Source organism: Gorilla gorilla, chromosome 13 (assembly GCF_029281585.2).
Source record: "Gorilla gorilla gorilla isolate KB3781 chromosome 13, NHGRI_mGorGor1-v2.1_pri, whole genome shotgun sequence".
Lineage (NCBI taxonomy): Eukaryota > Metazoa > Chordata > Mammalia > Primates > Hominidae > Gorilla > Gorilla gorilla.
In genome coordinates, this window is record NC_073237.2 from 97,965,203 (window position 1) to 97,986,133 (window position 20,931).

The window sequence follows — 20,931 nt, forward strand, 5'->3', positions numbered from 1 at the left end:
ATTATGGGAACTACAGTTAAAGATGATATTTGGATGGGGACTCAGCCAAACCATGTCACCGCGAGAAAAGACTGTGCACTGGGAGTCCTGCAGAGACTTTCTGTCACTAAAGAGAATAAAGATATATCACACGAAACACTACTATTCAATGAAAGTTGTAGAGAAGCATTAATGTGTAATCTAAAGCACTATTTAAAAAATAAGAATGAACTGGGATTGGGCCACATTACTGTAGTCAGCAATATTTTAGAGATTATACATCTCCACAATAATTATAGTCAAGTTTTTGCACATTTTTGTTTTGCTTGATATTAACATTTTATATAATTAGTTCTGAAGTGAATCCCTGGGGACAGAAATCTATGGATGGGCTTCATGGAGTTTATAAACCTCCTGAAATAGTAGGCAATAGTTTTTGTAAATGTGTTTGTAATTTTCATCTAGGAGGGAGATAATACAGAGTATTTTTTTAATAATTAGGTTTTTAAGTTGTTTACCCTAAAAATGATTAAGAACTCACTGAATATGGTGTGACAAATAACATATATTTGAAGATGAATTAGTTTTGACACACAGTAAAGGTGTAACAATACGGTAATAGTTAAATAAATTATATGGCATATTCTTATAGAGTGTAATGCAACATATAAATCATGTTTGTAAAGTATGTTTCATAAAACAAGGCAAATGCTCATATGACAAGTGGAAAAAAGCTTTCATATGGCATGATCAAAACTAAATATGTATACATTTATTTAAATGCCATGATTTCCCATATATATTATACACACACACACATACGCACATGCACACACACCTTGGAAGAAAACACATTGGTGTTGAATTTACAGATGTATTTTTTATTTACAGATTATCTGCAGAAACACTTACCATGTTTATAAGTAGAAAAAATATTTTAAAATCAGCAAAATCATTCATTTATTCAACACTTATTGAAGGCCTACTCTGTAGAGCTCTCAAAGTTACTAGGGTGACAAAGATAAATACCTGCAACCACTGCCATATAGGAACTCTTAAAACCTGTTGTTCATTGTATTTCTTTGGTATTCCACTGTTAAGTAAGTAATATAGCTTACTCTGAGTTTAATGTAATTGTTCCATGCACTGAACAAATTCTAATGTTTTATGCCAGCATAACCTTAATGCCACATCAACAATAATAACAATATTTAACATTTATTGAACACTTATTGTGCGCCAAACAAGATACTTAGAGCTTTACATACATTATCGTGCTGAATCCTCATAATAGCTTCATGAAGAGGGCACTGTTGTTACTTCCTCTTAGGGATGAGTAAATTGAAGCTCAGAGAAGTGAAGTAATGGGCATAAGGTCATGCAGTTGTAAGTAGCAGGGACTGGCTCAGAACCCATGTCTATCTTATTTCAAAGCATATGCTATTATCTACTACATCATCTTGCATTCTAGCTCATGACAACAACTGAAGTGATGATGTTTATTAGGAGGAACTCACCAGCCTTTTAAAAATATTATCCTTATGCCTTGAACCCCCGGGGCTGTTCTCATAGTAGCAAATTGCAGTCGTATGGCTTGCACAAGGCACATTTATCAGCATTGTCTGTCCAACATCTATTAATTTTTCAAGACCTAGGTCAAATTTTTCTATGTAAAGTCTTTTGTCTTGTGTAGCTTCACCCTCCTACCCAGAACAACAACAATAAAAAACTACTTATTTATCTGTGCTGATATAGTATCTTGTACATATAAAATATGTAGGCAAAGACCTAGGTGAAAATTTTCTATGTGAAGCCTTTGGTCTTGTCTAGCTTCACCCTCCTACCCAAAACAACAACAATAGAAAAACATAACTACTTATTTATCTGTGCTGATATAGTAGTTTGTACATATAAAATATGTAGGCAAATATTTATTTAAGTAATCTTTGACCTTTCCGTGCATTATCTCCTTTGATCCTACCAAGAAATGTGAGGTAGACATGTCTATCATCTTTTTACATAAAGAAACTGAAGATTAGAAAGTGTGTCATTTGTCCAAGGTCACAGAGCTAGTAATTGTACCTGGGATTGGAATTCAGCCTGATCAAAGACATTCAGCTTTTGACAACTGTGTAACATTGCTTCTGATACTATATCATACTGACTCCCTCTGTCTGGTCATTACAAAATTTGCTACTTGTCTGCCAGAGAGTAAGTTAAGGGCTTTTAAAATTTTCACAATAATCTTACAAGATAGATGTTATTTTCTTATTTTGCAGATTAAAACACTGAGGCTTGGATAGTTAAAGTAACACCAACTTCTCACAACTAGGAATTAACAAGCTTCAGCCCGTCCTATTTTCTGTAACTTGCAGACCAACTTTCATTTGTTTGTGTAATACAGTTACCTATCATGACCTTTGGCACCTTGCAGGTAGTCTATATCTGTTTGTCAAATTAATTCATTTTATCTAGTCTATTTTTCTATCCTGCTTTATCCATTTAACTTATATGCATTCTTCTGCTCTCAGTTCAGTAATTACTTCCCTAACTTATTGTGTAGGCCAGATTCTTTTTTTGTAAGCCCTTACAGTACATATACCTATCTTTTGTAGAATCTATCACAGTTGCAGTTTTAAATTTAATTATGTAATCATGTGATTAGCGTCTGGACTCTCAGTTTCTTCACTAACTGGAAGCTCCATGTAAACAAGAATCATGTTAATTTTAATTTATCCTTGTATTTCTAATGCCTTTCATTTTGTAGTTGCTCAAGAAAATACTTGATGAGTAATTAATTGATAACTGTTCTTTGAACTTAGAGGAAGGTGACAGCTTTGTCATCTCACTTAGCACAAACTAAGCTAACAGTGTAGCTTACAACTCAAGCTTTCTAAACAAACCCTCTCTTTAAGGTAAAAGGGCTGTAGAATCATTAATTAAAATACCTTTCTCTCATATAGAAACAGAATTCCTTCCAGAAATACATTCTTTACATTATGTTGTGATAATACTTTTATGGTCTATGACCAGGATTTTTAGGGAAATCCTGCTTTTCTGGGTCTCATTTTCTTTTCTGAATGCACCAGCACATCGTTCCTTTCCAAAGCATGGAAGGAATCAGGGAACCAGCAGACCCAGGCTCAGAATTCTGGTGGAGGACTGTCTCTTTGTGTTTTTCCTTTGCATGACTTTCTGCTGTATTTGCTCATCAGCTCCCATATCTGTCTTATTGGCTCTGTGAAGGCAAAGGTTCTGAGGTTCTGAGAATGGAAAGTTCCTTCAAGGAACTTTCTCTGAGAAAGCAGAGAAATGGCTCAAAACAAAATGAGGCGAACTCGGGAAATAATCAAGTTGCTATATCCAAGGTAGATGTAATGTTGCAGATTAAAAAATAAACCCAGTACTGAGTATACTCACTTAAGGTCTTCATCTGTACCTATCTGAGATTAGTACTTAATTCATCAGTGAAATGTAGTCACTGGACCTGGTATTATGTTCTTTGGAGTTGGGTGGAAAGGGCTATTCCTCACTTGCCTAGTGGAATAGGATATAGTATGTATTGAATTCACAGCTCCCTTCCACTGCATTACTTTATCCACTTATAACCTGTGGATGCTATAGTATCAAGTGGTCTCAGGGATGGAAGGGGCTTTGTAAGTCTAGTCATCCACTAATGTCTGAGTCATCAGTGGACGATTAGCAGGGGTCCCAAACCCCTGGGTCATGGACAGGTAATGGTCCGTGGTCCGGTGGAACCAGGTGACACAGCCATGGGCAAGTGAGCATTATGGCCTGAGCTCTGCCTCCTGTCAGGTCAGCAGCGGCATGAGATTCTCATAGGAGCATGAACCCTATTGTGAACTGCAAATGTGAGAGATCTAGGTTGCACATCCCTTACGAGAATCTAATGATAAATGTAATATACTTGGATTATCTCCAAACCATTACCACCCACCCCCAACCCATCCATGAAAAAATTGTCCACAAAATCGGTCCCTGGTGCCAAAAAGGTTGGGGACTGCTGCTTTATAGCAAGGTTAAATGTACTGACTAAGGTTTCTTCAAAATGTAGATTCCAATTCAGTAGGTCTAGGTGGAAGCTTAAGATTCTGCACCAACAAACTGCTAACTGATGCAAATGTCATGGTTTATGGACCAGGCTTTGAGTAGCAAGATTTTACTTATAATATTCCTATGAAGTGCCTGTTACGCTGTTACGTCTCTGCTTGATCGTCTCCAGTGACAAGAAAATTACTCCTCCTGGCTGGGCATGGCGGCTTACGCCTGTAATCCCAGCACTTTGGGAGGCCGAGGCGGGTGGATCGTGAGGTCAGGAGATCGAGACCATCCTGGCTAACACGGTGAAACCCTGTCTCTACTAAAAATACAAAAAGTTAGTCGGGAATGGTGGCGGGTGCCTGTAGTCCCAGGTATTCGGGAGGCTGAGGCAGGGGAATGGCGTGAACCCGGGAGGCAGAGCTTGCAGTGAGCCGAGATCGCGCCACTGCACTCCAGCCTGGGTGACAGAGTGAGACTCCGTCTCAAAAAAAAAAAAAAAAAAAGAAAATTACTCCTTTTGAGGCATATCTTCGGTAAATGAAAGGTGAGTTTTGTCTCCACACAACCAATTGATTCTATCTGAATATATAATAATAATAAAATAACAGCTAATATTTTATAATATTTATTATATGCTAATAAATTCATATCTAATGAGATTGCTACTTTTATTATTTATTATTACATATGAGGAGCTGTGATTCGGGGAGATTAAACACCTTGTCTAAGATGATCAGAAAGTGATAAAGTTGGATTTAAAACCAACCCTGACTTGAAGTTCTTAACATACCCTTATCTAGCACTACATTCTGCATTTATAGACTTGTATTATTGTCCAAGTCTTGTGAAAATCCAACTAATAAATACCAATTAATATATACCTATTTGTGCTGCAACTTCAGAATCAATTTATTATAGTTGTGATCATACAATTTATAGTGCAAACTGGGACAGTTCTCTAAAAGGGGGACACTATTGATGATCACACAAGGACAAAAGACACACTTGGACTATCCTGGAAAACAAGTATGTATGTTTACCCTAGTTATTACTCATGCTCTGAATATTAGAATACAGAAAAACAATGCCAAAAAGAATGTTGCTGAGGTCCACCCTGTATTTTTTCTAATGTGAATTACTAAGTACATCTTATGCTGCAGTTCTTTTTCGTGTTATTCCTATTTTCTTCCACAGAAGCTGCTTCCTCCATTTAAATTTAAGCAGTTTGCTGCCTCTCCCTTCTTCTTTCTGAAGCCGTCTACGTTAGGTCAGCTAATCTCTAGTCAACAACATTCTTCAACATCATGTTTGATTTATATGAGCCTTAGCTCAGGTTCTTCTGACAACTTGAGTCATTGCATCAAGTCTCTTGTAGGGACTAGGGGTCAGCAAGTTATGGTCTATGGGCCAAATCTAGCCTGCTACCAGTTTTTGTCAATCAAGTTTTATGGGAACACAGCCATGCCCATTCATTTATGTATTGTCTATGGCTGTTTTTGCACTACAACAGTAGAGGTGAGTAAGTACAAAAGAAGCCATATGGCCCACAAAGCCTAAAATCTTTACCACCTGGCCCAAACAGGAAATGTTTGCTGTCCCCTGATATAGACAATTTGAATCTAACTAGCTTCTTGACTCCCATATTTCAAATTTTTCTCTCTATTCTAAAATCCTAATGGTCACTTAGAAAGAGTCATCTTTGCAGGTAAATAAACAGAGGTAAGGTTTAATAAATCTCAGCAGGCTTCCTGGCACTGTCCAGATTTAGGCTGTAGTGTGATGACACACCTTATTTCTAGCTGCATTGGAGTATCAGTCTCCCTACTGGAGGTCTTGACTGCTGCAGCTCTTTGCTTCTTTTTAGGACTAGAAATAGGAAGACTCTGGTCACAACATTTCAAACTGAAGCAACAGTATGACATTTGGACTGATTTTAGATTCTATCCCAGGGACAGATGCTTTTGGAGCAGACCCCGTAAGGCTGAGGTTATAAAAATTGGCCAGTGGCCCACCTACTCACTTTATTTATTTGTTTGTTTATTTATTTTTGAGATGGAGTCTCACTCTGTCGCCCAGGCTGGAGTGCACGATCTCAGCTCAGTGCAACCTCCGTCTCCTGGATTCAAGCGATTATCATGTCCCAGCCTCCCAAGTAGCTGGGATTATAGGCATGCACTACCATGCCCAGCTATTTTTGCGTGTGTGTGTGTTTTTAGAAGAGAAGAGGTTTCACCATGTTGGCCAGGCTGGTCTCGAACTCCTGACCTCAAATGATCTGCCTGCTTCGGCCTCCCAAAATGTTGGGATTACAGGCGTGAGCCACCGCACTCACTTTAGCTGAGTTTTGTTCATTCCAACTTCTTCTTTGCCACTTTCCTCCATTCCACATCCTTTTCGCCCAGACTTTGTGTATCTGCCATATCATTAAAGTGGAGATATTTATTTTCTCTATATTATGTCTTCTATTATTTTAATAATGATAATAGCTAATCTTTATTGGGTGCCTCCTTCATTCCAGGCACTGTGCCACGATCTTAAATTCATTGCTTTGTTGAATGCTCACGGCATCCTTTGTGGTACATACAGTTGTTTTCCCCTTTTTAAAAATGGAGGAACTGAAACTTGGAGCTATTAAGCAACTTGCTCAAGGCCACAAAACTGGAATGTGGCAGATCAAGGACATGAATCCAGAAACCTGAGAACTTGCACTATTAATCTCTAGTTTACTTACCTCTAGTATATATTGTTATCTCGAGTATATTATTTAAAATTTTTCTCTAATATATAACTGCATCCAGGAAAGCTTTCTCTTCTTAGAGAAGCTGTAGATAAGATAGGCATTACTCAAACCTAATGATAATTTAATCCAAAAAACTAGTGCCAGTTTATAGAATTAAAAGACAAATAGCGCGTAACCTTTGGGTTTATAAACAATATGCTTATCACAGTTATAGCAACGGCAGCAACAACAGCACCATTCGAAAGTGCTGTTTACAAAATGCATCCATGCATATTATTTCATTCACAAGTCACACTCGGATGGCTTCTGTGTCCTATTCATTCATAAAAGGTGAAAAAACAAGCTAAATATATCGGCTAAATTTTCTAAAACAAGACATTCCTTATGTGCCCTTGGGGGTTCAAACATTTACATTCAACTTCTAGCAATCTTAGTGGTGGCTGTAGGAGGACTGAGACCTGTTCCTTCTTCCCTCATACACATTTCTGCTTCTACACTGGACATTTATTTTTTCTTTTTTTGAGACAGAATCTCGCTCTGTCGCCCAGGCTGGAGTGCAGTGGTGCCATCTCGGCTCACTGCAAGCTCTGCCTCCTGGGTTCACACCGTTCTCCTGCCTCAGCCTCCCGAGTAGATGGGGCTACAGGCGCCCTCCACCACGCCCGGCTAATTTTTTTGTATTTTCAGTAGAGACGGGGTTTCACCGTGTTAGCCAGGATGGTCTCCATCTCCTGACCTCGTGATCCACCCGCCTCGGCTTCCCAAAACACTGGACATTTTAACATTTCTTTTTTCCACTCACTTTACAGGTGGGAGCTAGGGCATAAACTAGAAGAGAGATGTCAAAGTTGGGAGGCTGTAAAAATATGGAGCATGGGCTAGAGAAAACAATGAGTAACTGGAGAAGATGTTACAGATCTTTTAGTCCATTCTTTTATTTTTATAGATAACAATACAGGTAGTTTCCATCTATTAAGTATTTCCCATTTATTAAGTACTTCCCATATTTCAAGCATTTTGCTAACACCTTAACGTGAATTATATGATTTAAACCTCTAACAACAATACTAAGTAAGCAATATTTGTTACAATCTCCAACTTTCACATGAGAAACTGAGGCTTGAATTTAACTAATGTGTCCCAGATAACTCAGGAAATAGGCATAAAGGAGAGTTCTGAACCAAATCTAATTCCAGAGCCTTTGTATCTAAACATTATACTGTACTACCTCCTGATCTAGACAGGAAGGTGATTTAGGCCCATAATAAGTGTGAAGAAGGGACTTGCTCCAGGTCACAAAAAGTGATGTAAGAGTGAGCTTGAAAAATCCTAACTCAGGGCTAAATACAATCTGTCCCCTCCCCACCTGAATATGGCTAATAAAAATAATTGCTCCTTGTTTCTCTCTGGTATCCTATGTTCAACATGCACCCCATCTACTATTTATAAAATAAGTTTCCAGTCTTTATTTTCTTTTCTAAGGAATAGTTTTCTGAATTATATTTGCTCAGCCACATCTGTGAAATAGCACTGCAGTACTCATTTCCTGAGCCTCTGGATGTACCTCGGTATTTTTCTGTCTCATTTATTGTAATGAAAGTGTAGAACCTATCATCATGGTCTCCAACTGAAGTGTCTGTCTACTTTTAGATACTACGGAGACCAAGCCAACAAATTATAGAATTTCAACAAAGGAATCATTGCTATTCTGCTGCAAAGGTTCTATCTCTTTGTTTCTTTTCTTTCCCTTTCTTTTCATGCAAGTCATTTTGTTTTGCCTCTTCTATGACCCTGGCCTCCATGTCTTCTCATTTTATTCATCTGGAGCAGTCTATCCTTTTTAGTTCACTGAGGCTCTTCCAATTGTCTTATTGAAAATCCCCTTCAAATCCTATTTCATGTTAAGTAATCTTGTGGAGTTAAGTCTGTTTCTCCCTTATGTGTAAGACAAATTATTTCACCACTGGTGCTGCCAACACTATTGGTGTTTCCACACAAAGCATGGGATATTAATAACCATAATGGTGATGATGATCATGATGTAGCTCACCATGTGCCAGGCACTGTTGAATGGTTTATATGTATGAACTTTTAAAATCCTTAGAATAGCTAAACAACTTCTATAAGTTTATGGAAACAGTAAATGACAAAACTGGGCAGAGCTGGTTCTATTGTATACGACCTGGATTACTATAGTACACAGTAAACAAGTTTTTGGCATTACTAGCTATCCCCTTAATTGCTTGGTGTTAGACTCAGTTCCCTTATCTGCAAAATGGCTAATTGAAAGAGTTCAGCCATTGTACATGTAGCCAACAACCCACTGTAGGAGTTTAAGTAGCCCATAACAATCTGTTAATACTAGTAGCTATCATTGATTGTGCTGGTTTATGTGCTTGGCCCTCCACATTCGTCATCTCGTTTCAGCCTTCCTATGCCCTACGAGGTAGGCTCTGTTAATAACTCCAGTTCATGCATGAGTGAAATGAAGCTTAGAGACATGAGATAACTTTCTCCAGGCTCTTCAACCTATGCTGTTGGAGTCAGTTGTTATGCATACTTACAAGCTGATTCTAGAACCCAACTACCATGTACGATACTGTCTTACATGAGACTTTTAAAGGTAATTATGATCATAATATAATTACCTTAGATCCATTATTCACCTTAAGATGTGATTTCACTGTAATTGTCAGGACTGGGGCTGAACTAGGTCAGCTGAGGCCAGAACTGATGCTATAGAGATTCTTACAGAAAAAAAAAAAAAAAAGGAGGATGCCTTTAAGCCTATGGCATCAGAATAACCCCGGCTTTTTGTTTATATAATTGACTTGCTATACAGCCAAACTTCAAGGTGAAAAATGACCTGTGGACTGTGGAACTCAAACTTCTCTCTTGATTCATTGCCCATCACCAGCAGTGTACTATACCCTGCAGACTGAGCAGGCAGTAAGGTCCTTGCCAAACCTAGAGTCAGCAATTTTGCGCTGATGAAATGCAAATGAATAAAAACAGCTATAAATTTACCTCCAGTCCAGTGATGTGAGCCTTTTGGCACAGCTACTCAAATCCTCATGGCATAGGAACTTTTAAAATGCCAGTTTTTACTTAATTAGATAACTCAGAAGGATTAAATATTAAAGCATGTCCAATCTGGCCTTCATTCAAGATGGGCTGGGTACAAAAATATCAGTAGAAGGTTTAACCTAAAGGTAAGAAGTTATACAGCATAGACCCCAGGAAACCAGCCTCACAGGCTCCTAAAAGCAAATCATCAGACAAACAGAAAGATAAACTACTGAATAACAGTGAAAAGAAAAATCCTTTCCTCTTGCTTTATTTTTCTCTTAGGCTAGCTCTTGGGGTTATCTCATAATTTTGTTTGTCATGGCTAAATAGTCAATTTGTCTTTGTTCTGGAATGCTCAGAGAATCAGTGAGTGAGCCATTATTATGGAGGAACCCTCAAAGATTCAGGCATATATTCTGAATAACTACATTTAGGAATAGTGGATGCCTCCCTTCTCCCCCGCCTCCTTCAGTATACATATGCTATATATACTATATAGTATATAGTATAAAGCCTGTAGCTTTCTACCCAGCATTTGCACTTGAGACCATCTCCCAGTTTATGACTAATCTAGTGTTTGCTTATCTTTCTTTTCTGTTCAGCACATTTGCTTCTGCTACATGAATCACAAGAGCAGCACAACTAAAGTAGCATTTTGCTTTGTGAGCCAAGCATCTGAAGGCAGCAGTCAGCTGAGTAAAAAAGACACTTTCCTTCTTCTTTCTTTGCAAATTTGAGAAAATTTTCATGCATCAGTAACAAAAAACACATGGAATGATTTGTAAAGTTTGCAGTTGAGATAAATGAGGATTAGTGAGATTAAGCAATTTGGCCAAGATTAGACAGTGAAGTGGAACTATGGCTTACATATATTTGACATAACCAGAATGTTAGTTCTGTTTCCACTACCTTGTGTAATCCTCACAGCAAAGAGACTGATATGGTTTGGCTGTGTCCCCACGCAGATCTCAAGTTGTAACTCCCACAATTCCCATGTGTTGCGGGAGGGACCCAAAGGGAGGTAATTGAATCATGGGAGTGGGTCTTTCACTTGCTGTTCTTGTGATAGTGAATGAGTCTCATGAGATCTGATGGTTTTATAAAGAGGAGGTTCCCTGCACAGGCTCGCCTTCTCTGCCTGCTGCGATCCACATAAGACATGACTTGCTCCTCCTTGCCTTCCACCATGAGTGTGAGGCCTTTCCTGCCATGTTGAACTGTAAGTACATTAAACCTCTTTTTCTTTCCAGTCTCGGTATGTCTTTATCAGCAGTATGAAAACAGGCTAATACACAGACTAAACATGAAATGTGGAGTTTACAATTCATGTGGAGAAATAGGCTAAGTGAAAACTGAAAGAGCAGACCAGCTTTATGAACTGTCTCTCTGGTGACTAGATAGTATCAGTAAATTCTTACTAAGCGTTGGATGAATGAATATGCCTAAAGCATAGAAAAAGAAAAAAAATAAAAAGTTGAAACAACTGGTGCTGGAGAGGATGTGGAGAAATAGGAATACTTTTATATTGTTGGTGGGACTGTAAACTAGTTCAACCATTGTGGAAGTCAGTTTGGCGATTCCTCAGGGATCTAGAACTAGAAATACCATTTGACCCAGCCATCCCATTACTGGGTATATACCCAAAGGATTATAAATCATGCTGCTATAAAGACATATGCACATGTATGTTTATTGCAGCACTATTCACAATAGCAAAGACTTGGAACCAACCCAAATGTCCAACAACGATAGACTGGATTAAGAAAATGTGGCACATATACACCATGGAATACTATGCAGCCATAAAAAATGATGAGTTCATGTCCTTTGTAGGGACATGGATGAAACTGGAAACCATCATTCTCAGCAAACTATCGCAAGGACAAAAAACCAAACACCGCATGTTCTCACTCACTGGTGGGAATTGAACAATGAGAACACACGGACACAGGAAGGGGAACATCACATTTCAGGGACTGTTGTGGGGTGGGGGGAGAGGGGAGGGATAGCATTAGGAGATATACCTAATGCTAAATGACGAGTTAATGGGTGCAGCATACCAACATGGCACATGTATACATATGTAACAAACCTGCACATTGTGCACATGTACCCTAAAACTTAAAGTATAATAACAATAAAATTTTAAAAAAAAGAAATGCAATAAAAAAACAAGTTGACTTAGAACCTAAAACTTCATGATGTTAGTTAGTTTACACAATTGCACTTAAATGCATTTCATTGGTTTAAAAAAGTAACACTGAGTGGTAGCTATTTGATTGTTTGATAATCATCATCTGTTACACCAGTATTCATTTAAAAAGTAACTAAAAAATTGATGATTTTGTAATTGCAACAGAACCCAAATAACCAAAGCAATCTTGAGAAAAAAGAGCAAAGCTAGAGGCATCATAATACTTGATTTCAAAATATACTATAAAGCTATAGTAATCAAAACAGTATGGTATTGGCATAAAAACAAACACATTGACCAATGGAACAGAATAGAGAACCCCAAAATAAATCCATGCATATATGGTCAACTAATCTTCAATGAAGGTCCCAGGAATACACAATAATGAAAGGATAGTCTCTTCAATAAATGATATTATAGAAACTGAATATCCATATGTAAATGAATAATATTTGCCCTTTACCTGGCAGCATACATTAAAACCAACTCAAAATAGATTAGAGAGTTAAGTGTAAGACCTGAAAACATAAAAATCTTATCAGAAAACACAGAGGAAAAGATCCTTGACATTGGTGTTGGCAATGACTTTATGAATATGACTCTAAAAGCACAGGCAACAAAAGTAAAATTAAACAAATGGGATTCCATCAAACTAAACAGTTTCTGCCTAGCAAAGTAAATAATCAACAAAATGAAAGGGCAACCTATGAAATGAGATAAAGTATTTGCAAGCCATATACCCAAGCCATATCCTCAGCCAGTAGGCCAACTGGTCCATGGCCTGTTAAGAACTGGCCACACAGCAAGAGATGACTGGTGGGTGAGCAAATGAAGCTTCATCTGTATTTACAGCCACTCCCCATCACTCACATTATAGCCTAAGCTCTGCCTGCTGTCAGATCAGCAGCAGCATTAGATTCTTAGGAGCATGAACCCTATTGTGAACCCCACATGCGAGGGATCTAGGTGGCAAGCATATGCTATATGATCCATCACTTCCACTCCTGGGTATATATTCAAAGGAACTGAAATCAGTAACTTGAAGAAATATCTCTACTTTCATGTTTATTACAGCACTATTCACAATAGCTAAATCATGTAAGCAACCTAAATGTCTCTCTCTCTCTCTCTCTCTCACACACACACACACACACACACACACACACACACACACACACACACACACACGAATATTATTCAGCTCTAACACGGAAGGAAATAATGCTGTTTATGACAACACGAGTGAACTTAGAGGACATTATGTTAAATGAAATAAGCCAGACACATGAAAACAAATACTGTATAATTCCACTTCTATGTGGAATCAAAAAAAAATTCAAACTTGTAGAAGCAGAGTAGAATGGTGGTTGCCAGGGACCGTGGAGAGGATGGCGGGATATTCATCAGTTATAAGATGAATAAGTCCTGGGAATTTAATGTACACTATGGTGACTGTAGTTAATAATAGTATATGGTATATGTAAAATTTGGTAAGACAGTAGTTATTAAATGTTCTTACTATATCAAAACAAAAGTAACTATACAAGGTTATAGATATGTAAATAGTTAAAAATCACTTCACAATGTACACATATATAAAACATGTTAGAAAACTTAAATGCATACAATTTTCATTTTTTAAATGAATAAAAATTGATTTTTAAATTTGTTTACTTATTAAACTCCAAATCAACTCTTCATTTTTCTTTTCATCATTTTCCGATAATTTTCAGATAAACTGGCTCATGTCCAGGTAGACTATTTCTTCTTAGAATTATAGAATGTTAGCCTTAAAGTGATGTTACACCTTAATTAAAAATCTTTGGTTTACAGATGAAGAAACCGGAATTGATGATGTTAGGACTTGTTCAAGATCAAAGACTTGATTATTGAAAAGGTGGGATCAGAACTTAGTTCCTGGCCCCTTGAAATTACATTAGTCACTCAAAAAAAAAAAAAACACAGTGTGAATACATAGATATGTATGTGGTAAAGGTAAAATGGAATGAAAATAACCCTGAATATTTGTATCAATGTTTGAACTGTTGAAATGGAAATTATGGAAAAACTTAACTAGTTCTACTTCATAAAAATTCTTCAAAATCATACTCATTTATTTAATCCAACAAGTAATACGTGACTCCATTCTCACTGTAAAACTCAAACAGAAGTTTTATAGCATAAACAAATGTATTATCTCTTTTTCCTCTCTAAATCTATTGCCTTCTTCAGAAGTAGCCATTGTTGATTTTTCAGTGGTCATCATGAGTATTTTTGAGTTCATCTCACTTTCTCTATGCCCCCATTTTCTGGGGCAGAGCTTGTTATTTAGATGTCCCTTTTCCCTCTATTTTTTATTAATAGAAAATAATTGCACATATTTATGGGGTACACGTAATATTTTGAGACATGCATACAACGTGTAATGATCAAATCAGGATGATTAGGATATTAATCATCTCAAATGTTTATCATTTTTTGTGTTATGAACATTCCTAATTTTTTCTTCTAGCTGTTTTGAAATATAATATAAACTATTGTTAACTACAGTCACCCTACTGTGCTACCAAACACTGTAACTTATTTCTTCTAACTGTGTTTCTGTACCTATTAAGCAACCTTTCCTCATCACCCCTCCCCCCATGCTTCCTAACCTCTAGTAACGATCATTCTACTCTCTGTCTCCGTGAAATCGATTTTTTTAACTCCCATGTGGGAGTGAGAACATGTGATATTTGTCTTTCTGTGCTTGGCTTATTTTACGTAAACTAATGACCTCCAGTTCCATCAGTTTTGCTGCGAATGACAAGTTCTTTTTATGGCTGTATAGTGTTCCATTGTGTATACCACATTTTCTTTATCCACTCATTTGTTGGTAGACACTTAGGTAATTACATATCTTTGCTATTGTGAATAGCACTGTAAGAAACATGCAGATGCAGATACATTTCTTTGATATACTGATTTCCTTTCTTTTGGATATATACCCAGCAGTGGGATTGCTGGATCTTATGGTATGACTGCTGGATCAGCAGCGGATTGCTAGATCTACTCCTAGTTTTTTGAGAGGCCCCAATAATGTTTTCCATAGTGGCTGTACTAATTTACATTCCTACCAAGAGTGTACTAGAATTCCAATTTCTCTGCATCCTTGATGGCATATATATAGATTATATATATAAAATATATATATTAAATGTTATGTATTATATGTTATATATTATATATATTTTATAAAAGCCATTTAACTGGGTGAAACGATACCTCATTGTGGTTTCAATTTGCATTTCCCTTATGATTAGTGATGATGAGCATTTTTTAATATACCTGTTGGCCATTTCTATGTCTTCTTTTGAAAAATATATATTCGGATCATTTGCCCATTTTAAAATTAGATTATTTGCTTTTGTTTTGGCTACAGAATTGTTTGAGATCCTTTTATAACCTGGTTATTAATTCCCTGTTGAATGGATAGTTTGCAAATATTTTCTCTCATTTTGCCTCTTTGCTATATTGATTTATTTTTATTTTTTTTGGTACAGAAACCTTTTAGCTCAATGTAGTCCTGTTTGTTTATTTTTCCTCACGTTGCTTGTGCTTTTGAGATCTTACCCAAAAAATCTGCCAATACCAATGTCCTGAAGCATTTCCCAATGTTTTTTTCTAGTAGTTTCATAGTTTCAGGTCTTATATATAAGTCTTTAAACCATTTGGATTTGACTTTTGTATAACGTGAGAGATGGGGGTCTAGTTTTATTCTTCTCCATATGGAGATCCAGTTTTCCTAGTACCAATTATTGAAGAGACTGTCTCTTCAATATGCATTGAAACAATATACACTGTTTACCCAAGGTTTATTTGTCCATTTTTATGTCAGTATTGTGCTTCCACTTACTATAGCTTTGTAGTATATTTTGAAATCAGGTAGTGTGCTGATGCCAGTATTATTCTTTTTGCTTAGGATTGCTTTAGCTATTTGGAGTCTTTTGGGGTTACATTACAATTTTAGAATTGTTTTCTCTATTTCTTTGAAGAATATCATTTGTATTTTCATAGAGATTCTATTGAATTTGTAGATCACTTTGGGTAGTGCGAACATTTTAACAATATTAATTATTCCAACCCATGAGCATAGGATATCTTTCCATTTTTTTTCTGTCCTCTTCAATTTCTTTAATCAGTGTTTTATAGTTTTCATTCTAGAGATCTTTCTTTGGTTAAATTTATTCCTATTTTATTCTTTTGGTAGCTACTGCGCATGGGATTGCTTTCTCAATTTCGTTTTTAGATTGTTTACTTTTGGTACATATAACTGCTACTAATTTTTGTATCCTGCAACTTTACCAAATTAATTTATTAGCTCTAACAGTTTTTTTGTAGAGTCTTTAGGGCTTTCTAAATATAAAAAAAAATCTGTGAAAAAGGATAATTTGACTTTTTCCTTTCCAATTTGGATGCTTTTTATTTCTTTCTCTTGCCTAATTGCTCTTACTAGGACTTCCAGTACTATGTTGAATAAAAGTGGTAAAAGTGTGCATCCCTATCTTGTTCCAGATCTTACAGTAAGGGGTTTCAGTTTTTCCCCATTCAGTATGATACTAGCTGCGAGTCTGTCATATACGGCTTTTGTTGTTTTAAGGCATGTTCATGCTATACCCAGTTTGTTGAGAGTTTTATCATAAAGGGATGCTGAATTTTATGAAGGCTTTTTCAGTATCTCTTGAAATGATCATATGTTTTTTGTTCTTGATTCTGTTAATGTGATGTATCATATTTACTGAGTTGTGTGTGTTGAACCATCCTTCTGTCCTTGAGATTAATCCTACTTGGTCGTGGTGAATGATCTTTTTCAGGGGCTGTTGAATTTGGTTTGCTAGCACTTTGTTGAGGAGTTTTGCAACTATATTCATCAGTGAAATATTGGCCTGTAATTTTCGCCTTTTTTTTGTGTCTTTGTCTGGTTTTGGTACTAGGATGCTGTTGATTTGTAGAATGAGTTTGGAGTTATTTCCTTCTCTTCTATTTTTTCAAAATAGTTTGAGTAGAATTGGTATTAGCTCTTCTAAAGTTTGGTTGAATTCCGCAGTGAAATTGTCAGCTCCTGGGCTTTTCTTTGATGGGAGACTTTTTGTTACTGCTTCAGTCTTGTTACTTATTATTAGTCTGTTCAGGTTTTCTATTTCTTCATCATTTGATCTTGGTAGGTTGCATACCTCCAGGAATTTCTTCTAGGTTTTCCAATTTGCCGGAGTATAGTTGTTAATAACGGTCTCTGTTGATCCTTTGTAGTTCTGTGGTATCAGTTGTAATGTCTCCTTTTTTGTTTTTGGTTTTATTTGTTTGCATCTTCTTTCTTTTTTCTTAGTTTAGCTAAAGGTTTGTCAATTTTGTTTACCTTTTCAAAAATCCAACTACTCATTTTGTTGATCTTTTGTATTTTATTTTAGTCTCCATTTTATTTATTTCTGCTCTGATATTTATCATTTTTTCTTCTATTAATTTTGGGTTTGGTTTATTCTTGCTTTTCTAGTTCGTTGAGGTGCATTATTTGGAAGTCTTGCTTTTTTGGTGTGTTTATTGCTGTAAACTTTCCTCTCAGAACTGCTTTTGCTGAATCCCATAGGTTTTGATGTGTTGTGTCTCCATTTTTGTTAGTCTCAAGGAATTTTTAAATTTCCTTTTTAATTTCTTTATTGACTCATTCATAGTTCAGGAGCATGTTGTTTAATTTCCATAATCTGTACAGTTTCCAACATTCCTTCTGCTATTGATTTCTAGTTTTATTTCATCATGGTAAGAAAAGATACTCAATATGATTTTGATTTCTAAAATTTTGTTGACTTGTTTTGTGACCTTACATGTGGTCTATATTGGAGAATGTTCCATGTGCTATTAGGAAAGTGTGCATTCTTCAGCTGCTGGATGGAATGTTCTGTAAATATTTATCAGGTTCATTTGGTCTAGAGTGTAATTTAACTCCAATTTTTCCTTGTTGATATTCTGTTGTATGATCTGTTCATTGGTGAAAGTGGGATCCTGAAGTCTCTACTATTAAAGTATTACCATTAATCTCTCCCTTTAGTTCTATTAATATTTGTTTTATATATTTAGGTACTCCAGTGTTGAATACATTTATATTTACAATTGTTATATCCTTTTGCTGAATTGACACATTTATCATTATGTAATGACCTTTTTTGTCACCGCTGGAGCTTTGTTAGTTTCTTTTGGTGATGTAGTATTTCCCCAAGTTTCACAATCCTTGAATCTTTACTTCGATGCCTGTACATTTGAGGAGACAGCCATCTCTTCCAGTTTTTGTGGGTGTTGTTTGGTGGTGTTAGAACTTTACTTCTAAAGTCAGACTTAAACACTGGACTGTTGTTTTTTCCCATTATGGGAAGAACTTATAGTGAGCACTGGAACTAAAACATTGCATTGAACTTAACTCACTGCCCCGTCATTGTTTCCCCATCAGAGGAAGACATAATGGAAACCAGAACTTAAATACTACTCTTGAACTAAATTGATGCCTTTCCATTGTTCTTAATTCTGAGGAAGACTTATCAAAAGCACCAGAGCTCAAAAGCTGCCATAAAACTATATTGCTGTCCTGCCATTGTTTCACAGTCCGGTAAAGACTAAAATGAGCACTGGAACTTAATCTTTGCCTTATAATTGTTTCCGGGCCAGGAGAGTTCTCCATGTGAGCACATGGAATTTGTGGAAAATCTGGCTAGGGTTTGGGCCTCCCTGCCTATTGTTTCCCCTGCAGCACTGTAGCATCAGCCACATGGTGTCTTTGCTGATTAGAGTGCCAAGTAGCCTCCAAGATCTGTGCACCAGTTGCTGCAAACAGTGCCCTGCTTTTTGAATCCAACTCACTCCAGGTGGTTCAGCCATATTAGCACCCCCAATGGTTCCCATGGGACAGGGCAAGAGTGGGCTTTTCATGAAGATTCCAGACTGGTGGGGAGAATGAATCTACACCTCCAATTCTCTCCTCTCACTTCAGCAACCATGGATCTAGGGAAATTCTCTGAATGGTGTTATGCTGGCTCGAGGGAAGAGTGGTGTAGTCTGAAATAACTATTTCTCTTATTGGTTGCAGCCTGTCTCAATTCTGTGGGCCCAGGGGATTTTTGTGCTTCTCCTATGAGTTCTGGTGTATTCAGGGAGGTATTCTTGTTTTTGAATAGTTTCTAGCTGTGTTTTTGTTGGGAGAGTTTTGCTGGGAAACTTTCTGTTCTGCCATTTTGCTGATGTCACTGATGCACACCAGGGCTTAACCTAGATGTCTTTTATTGACTGCAGTCTAGAAAATGTACGGCCCTTGTCTCTGGAACAAAACATAGTCTCAAACAAGTGTAGTGCATTTTGTCTGTTTTGTCTCTGAGAGTGCTAATATGGCTGAACCACCTGGAGTGAGTTGGATTCAAAGAGTGGAGCACTGTTTGCAGCAATGGAATAGGAGTTGAAACTTAAATATGTGGCTAGCTGATGTGCAAACAATGAACAGAGTAACACCAATCTTTCAGATTTCCATGACAACTTTTTGGCTACTTACCTGTTTATTTTCAGCTAAAGTACTTCTAAAACACCTATACATTTCCTCCCAACAACCATAGCATATCAGGAGGGAAGAACTGTTTTGTTCTTCATCTGTAGAAAAGGAACCCAAACTCTAGAGATTAAGTAGGTGCAGTGGACTGACTATGTTAGTGGCTCCAACTCTTTTCTCCTTTCTGTTTCACACCCTTTGTCATGTCACTATTAGGCTCCTCCCCTCTAACTCTGGTCCTAGCCATGTGACTTGCCAGTAGTCACTGGAGTGTTAGCAAACACGTTCTAGGCACAGTCTTAGCAAAGTGCTTGCATCTTTGCTTGTGCCATAGCCCTCTGTTATCACCATGAGAAGGACATGCCCGAATGAGTGTGTTGGAGGATAAGACATGTGGAACAGAGCCACATCACTGCAGCAAATTATTGAAGCCACTCTGTATCATCCAACAGCCAGCTGATCCCAAAATAGGTAAGTAAGTTTGGACCAGGTCAACCAAACCTGGCAAAACTTGTGAGCTATATATATGCTTTTTGTTGTATGCTGATATTTTATGGTTGTTTGTTTTGCAATATTATCATAGAAATAGGTGACTGATACAGTGGTAACAACTATACGTGAGGATCCAGAAACTAAACCAAGATCTTCTGTCACTAATCTCAGCACTCATGTCATTTGGTCCAGTCTTAACTTTTGGCATTTGCACATGCTGTTACCTCTGCCTGGAATTCCACCCCCCCACACACATTTTTTTTTCTCAAAGTTTGGTTCCTGGGTAAACTGCTATTATTTCTTTAAAACTCAGTAAGTATCACCTTTTTTCTCAAACCTTCTCTGATCTTCCCAAGAAAGAGTTAGCCATCCTTGTGGGTACTATGTTTCCCTTTTATCTATTTTTTATTTCGTGAGTCATGATGTAGTATAAATATTTGTTTATTTGTGTGTATTTCTCAAGGAAATATGTTTCTCTTAAGTCTTTTAGAATCTGTCATAGTGCCTTATTAATATATTTGGAATTATATTAATTGATATAAAAATAACATGGAAGAATAAATGAATGATTTTTTAATGAAATGTTTCAGGCATATTTCTGATTTGGTCTTAACTGCCACCTTAGTTAGGGTCCTTGGGTCAGTGATAGTTTCAAGAACAAAGACCCCATTAATATATAATCTGTATCAGTTGATAATCCCTATGAATAACACAGAAAATGTCTCTACTCCTGTGGAGAAAAACAACACCAAGCAAACCAGATAATTACAGATAATACAAAATTAAAGAAAGGAACGGAAAAATGATATGATGTGATAGAAAGTCAGGTGGGAA

The 20,931-nt window shown here is 36.9% G+C and overlaps 1 protein-coding gene and 1 long non-coding RNA gene across 2 annotated transcripts in view; one reads left to right on the forward strand and one right to left on the reverse strand.

The window, feature by feature from the left end:
- Window positions 1–20,931, reverse strand: part of GRIN3A (glutamate ionotropic receptor NMDA type subunit 3A) — a 179,848-nt gene that overhangs the window by 66,208 nt on the left and 92,709 nt on the right. The gene's annotated exons all lie outside the window — the stretch shown is intronic.
- LOC115935860 (uncharacterized) overlaps window positions 1–20,931 on the forward strand; it is a 146,365-nt gene that overhangs the window by 34,762 nt on the left and 90,672 nt on the right. The gene's annotated exons all lie outside the window — the stretch shown is intronic.